Raw genomic sequence first — 6,000 nt, 5'->3', positions numbered from 1 at the left:
AAGGCAGAAGACGTACCAGGATTTAGCATGCAGAAGGCTATGCTTTTGGCTCAGAGCTCAAAACTGAAATGGCCACAACATCATAAAGTATCTGACACAGGCTATTTAGATAATCAGGGACAGCACCTATCAAACCACCCTACAGAAATGCAGAAAAGTAGGACTTACCTCTCTTTGGCAACAACTTAGTGACTGACTCCACTGGGAGTCAGTGTTATCCCTCTTGCCAAACCTGCTTATTGGTTTTACCTCCCAACAGGCTGGTATGCAGCCTGCTCATCCTAGAGGGTGGGCTTGCTATTGGTGACTGTTTTAACTGAGTCATGCCTAAGAGTTTCCATTAGCAAGTTCACAACCAGTCATGTCTCTGACTCTAGGCTGCTGAGCCACTTCTGGGGTTGTGCACCACTGAGATGGATATGAGAGAGCACTGCTTATATGTTATTGGATTTTAGAGAAACAGAGGCCCCACCTTTGCTGTGGGTTTACTTTTCTTGCCACCATTCCTTCCTACTTAAGCTGATATTCAGCAGTTGCATGCACCTATAAATAGTCAACAGCCTCTGCTGCAATTCAGTGCTTTGGGAAAAGGTTCAGTGATCTACTGAATACATACGAAGTTTCTGCCAGAAGAAGACATTTTTACCCCTCAGACTTAAAAAAAATATAGATAGATAGATAGATATACATATATCTTCTCAAGAATCACTTTGCTCATTGTTAAAATTTCAAGCCTGTGTTAGGGCAATCATTTCGCACTGTGCACAGTTTGGTTGTTTTCCCCTCAGAAGGATGAGTCACATCCATTCCAGTTTAACAGCTAGTCTGATCTTAACAGAATGCCCTCTTAACAGAAACATCATGGAACAATACAAACCACTCACATATATCAGATTGCTTCTGCCTGATGTGTAGCCCCAGTCTACTTAGCTTCTTTTACCCATAGGTAGATGATAACAGCATGTGTTTACAAGCTCTCTTTCTCACTGGGGCTCTCAAGCTGTTGCTCTCCCCTAACAACAGAGAGAAAAAAGATATGATGGTGAATATGTATGGGGGAAAGTATATTTTAAGTGTTGGTGATTTTATGAAGCAACCATGTCCCGCTCTCCCAGGCAATTAATTCTTGTAGTTACGGAAGGAAAGGTAAAATAGTAAATTAACAGTAATGATGATATAAACCAGGAAAATATCACAAAGATTAAGTAGGAAGCTGTTAACTTGTTGTCATTAGATTACTATTAGAGACATGCTTAAGACAGAAGTGACCAGCAAAACACAAGCAATGGAATTGCATCAACAGTAATACATCTCAGTTAGTAGCTAAATATTTCAATGATAATCTCTTCAGTTTTTGAGGGGTTTTTTTCTCTTTTTGCATTTCATACTTACAGATGAATTTTTATTAGAATGCTCTGTACTATATAACACTGTATTTATACAACATTTGAAAGATGATTGAAAACTGAGAGGATGCTATTGCCAGAAGTCATCTATTCTATGGAGCCTAAAACCATGCTTGCTAGCCAAACTTGATTGACATTTTCAACAACATAATACTAAAAGATGATGAGAATATAATTACTGTTGATTACGCTTAAGCTTTTGAACTCTTTTAAAGTACTTTAAGCTCCCTTATAACATTTTTATCTCTCTTAAAATACTTCAGTGGAAGAGTAGAAAAAAGTAATCTAAAGTCCAGATACTGAAGAACAAACCAGGGCAGAAATAATGATGAAGACACGCTAGGGATGATGGGTGAGAGTAGTCTAAGCAAAAAACTCATGCTCTAATATGAAAGTAAACTGTTCTGCAAGTTTTAAGACTGTAGGAGACATCTCACCAAGAAGTTAACAAAATTAACACTTCTAGTCCGTCTCCCATGCTACGTATGACACTGCATTCAGTTCTGAGCTTCCCAGCAGCACAGAGGAAAAGTGTGAACATATGCTCACAAGTGACTGGGTTACCAAGGCAAATTATTGCTTATCAGCTGAGATGTTATAGCAGCATATAGTAGCTTAAACCAACACATTTTACTTCAGTAGCTGGACGAGCTGTGAGCATGCACATAGGCAGTTATTACAGCTTGTCTATGGAGTAGTAACTTATTAAGCCATGCTAGGTCATGGCTTAATTACAAACTGGCTTGACAGCCTGTGGCTGTTTGTCCCTACCCAATTTAACAACACGAACAAAGCTCAAATGAAGGCAACACAAATAATAATGGCACACTGATCCCTTCAGTTTGTTACATCTCAAAGCCAGCTCATGGCTGCCTGTGTAGAGCTCTGAATAAGTACTGCCACACTGCCAATTAAATGCCTCTGTGAAGGTACTTAACCTGTTGCCCAGCCATGCTTAAGATTGCAGTTGTCATTCCAATGCTGAAACTGAATGGTATTTCCTATCATGCTGTGATAAACTAGAATATTCTGTCCTTTTTCTTTTTTTTTTTTTTTTGAGTGATGAGCTCTCAGCTGCTTAAGGAAATACCTGATATTAATCCCCAAAGGTCTTGCTTTTATACTCTTGAAGTTAACTGCATTTCTCTTTCTTCACTAGCAGACTAGGTCTGCTAGTTCCTGTCATCTTTTGCTTTACCTACTAGTTGAGTGATATTATCAAAGACAGACACTAGGTTAATTCGGCAAGGTCCACCTTTTGTAAACAAATATTACTTTCTCATTTTCTGCTATACTTATTTTTAAAAGCTTACTATGAAACAAGTGATTTCGTTTGACACTGCTTTCTGACTTTGGAATGGACATTATCTCTTCTTTCTGCCTAGAGATAGTAGACTGTGCTTTATTTACATCTTATATGTGATACTAGTAATTTCCTTTCCTTCCTAGCTATTAGCCATCCTGCCCTCTAACCCCATGTTTAACATCACCATCGTTACTGAAAATTGAGACAAAATATGCATTTAGTTTTAAAATCAAGTCAAATGTAGACTACCTCTGAACCTTGCTCCTTCCTCACTGGAAAGCAACATTACTTCTCTCTTACAATATTATGTCACAGCTGGATAACATCTTGCTGGTTTTCTGGATATCATATTCAAGGTCTAAATTAACATGATTTTCCATCTAAGTTCTCCCTTCATTCTCACATTTATTGACGTTTGAGATCTTTCCTGAACCAGATCTTTTTTTTTTCCTGTTTTGTTATATGCTCTCTTATAATTCTTTCCTCTCTCTTGATGCCACTTCTCTTCTAGTTATGCCTTGAAGTCTGACCTGTAAACCTTTTTTCCTTATGTGAGAGACAGAATCTCAAGAGAATTAGCAATTTCAGTTTGAAGATATCTAACTTCTTCCACATTCAATTTTCCATTGTCATTATACAAGCTGATTTTATTGCCAGGTCCCTTTATCACAGTTTATCTTTCTGAAATTGAGAACGTTCTACCTTCTTTCACCCCTAACTTTCATCACAAAACTTGTGATCACCTACTCCAATGTTATTGTCTACAGTCAGGCCTTTGAGGGCATATTCTTGAACCATCCAAAGGCTTTACTTCTTACAGGCTCAGTGACAGTTTGGAGGAGGAATTCGTTGAGTAGCACAGTCCAGAAGGTCTGGCCCCAATTATGAGTAGCATGTGTTCCCAACCTATTAACTGGGAATTTGAATGGACTGTTTTTTTGTATCCAAGTGTTACTATCTCTGTAATAACATGGAGTTTTCTATATCTCCAAAACTTCCACCAGGGGTCTGTAACCATCTTGCAGCTCTTTCCTCTCAATACATTCTGTAACCACCTTATAAAAAAAAAAAATTGTAACTAAATTATGAGTTTTTTCATTTGCAAAATATGGCTTCCTTATGCTACTACCCATCTTTATTTTCACTTATGTGTTTTCTCAGTTGCAAATCCCCTCTAATCCACATGTTCCAGACAGGAATTTCACAAGTTTTCTTTTATCACAAGGTGGGTATACTACACTGTTGTGTGAAATTTCTGTTTTTTTTCTTTTCTGGCATTTTGGGAAAAAAAAGAACACAAACCAAACCCAAACAACCTATATACCCACTATTTAGTTATTTCATTTTGACACATCAAAATTCTTTGGGTTTTTCCTTTGTCTGTATTTGTGCCTTTTTCTTTGCTACCCATCCTATATTCTTCCTATTCCCTATTGCTGTATTAACATTTAATCTTCCTCTTGTCAAGCAAAACCAAGGAGAAATATGGCACGAATCTTTCAAATTTTCTCTGCTTATTTCTTAATACGAAGAAGACCTTATTATCTGTGGTGATTTCCTTCCTATCTTCACAGATGGTGTAATCTAGAAGTGGTACACAGGGAAGTGGTGAACTTAACTACTGTTGTTTAGTGAATTAATTTCCATGGGAAGTTAGCCAGCTGAAAACGAAAGAGCATGTTTGCTTTGCACATTAAAAAATATTCACACACCATGAGAATTCTCAGTGTCTGAGAATGTTTTCTTGTGAAACTAGAGCAGTTGCCACTTGTGGTCAAACCAGCATGAAGGACAGTAAAAACACTAGATGGACACATGCTTCAGATGAGAAAGTAACTTTTTCAAGAAATAAGGCAAAAGTGGAGATAACGATGTGAAAACCCTGTCAGATCAAGAGTAGCTTCCCAAAGTTACTGATATTTTGTCAAGATCTGTTTTGCAGCTTATTCATATGACTATGAAACAACTTTAGTTGTTGAGATCCATCAACAGCTCTTCCTAAAAAGGCAAATCTGTTTGCCAATAACAGTTACATATTAAAAAATTGGAGTTTTAAAATCTCTTCATGGTAAGAAGTCACTTTCATTCCTCTTAAGTGCAGTATCAAGTGAAGTTGTTTGCCAGTTACTCTTACTGTAAAACTGTACAATGTTTCCGTTTTATTGGTTAACATTTCTATAGTTCATAGTCATTTTCAACACCACTTAAGAATCAAATGGGCATTGCATGTATTAACAAATGCACACATTTTCCAGCACACACACATTACAATAGGTTCAACAGATATGTGTTCTCACAAACAAATGTCCTGCTTTAGTAATCTTACACAAAGCTTAGCTGGGTCCAGCCACAAAAAGGCACAAATCCTTAGATTAGCCATTAACTCCACATTGCCACATATGACCATTATTTCACCTACTTATTACTTCACCCACCACCCCTCCTGCCTGTCACTGTGCTTCTTGCCTCTTGCCACACACAGCTCTTGAGCAATGCCAGCGTTTAGTTTTAGCCCACATAAACCAGACAGATATGCACATTTTCTACTGGTTAGGAATGTGCTGTTTATGCTGGGTTAAGGAGTAGTGTGCATGGTGTAGATTTTTAGTTAATCGCTGACATTTAAGCAGGTCACATCTGAGAAGCAATAGGGGATATGATCTATTACATGACAGATAATAAAGGACAATATTTATTATTTGGGAAGTCAATTCTGTAAAGGTTGCACTGGTAGTGAGGTGATATGATAAGAAAGCTTTTCAATTTTTTTTATTTGTTATAAAGTGGTATATGCAGTTAGAGCTGAAGCTGACATGAAGGGGATAAGAACAAAAGCATCAAACATAGAAGCAAGGAGAAAGGCAGAATGAGAAGGCTTAAATGACAACTGATCCTTGTGATTTCCTTCAGTATTTCAGTACATTTTTGTTTTAGTAGTCACTGTGGGAAGAATGGCTGCTACTGTAGATTACTTGTAAGAGTCAGTAGCAGTTGAGAGTATCTTGGTCATACTGAGCAGAATTATCTAATGCTACCTATGGTATCTCTCTGGCAGGTGGCCATGAAGCAAAGTACAGGGTACAAACAGAGACTTGAAAAAATTACAGCCCAGTTCTGTACCTGCTGAAATCTATGCAAGATTTACCATTAAAGAGTGACAGTCTCTCAAAAAAATCCTGGTGAATCACTTGAAATCGTTTATATTTTAAAAGTTGAAGAAGTATTCAGGTTGAATGAATGTAACATTCATCAACCTGCAGATGTAGCAATTTTTACCCAAATTTGTCA

The sequence above is a fragment of the Colius striatus genome, chromosome 2 (genome assembly GCF_028858725.1).
Source record: "Colius striatus isolate bColStr4 chromosome 2, bColStr4.1.hap1, whole genome shotgun sequence".
NCBI lineage: Eukaryota > Metazoa > Chordata > Aves > Coliiformes > Coliidae > Colius > Colius striatus.
The sequence above is the reverse complement of the archived record's forward strand: the minus strand, read 5'-3'. Positions refer to the sequence as shown.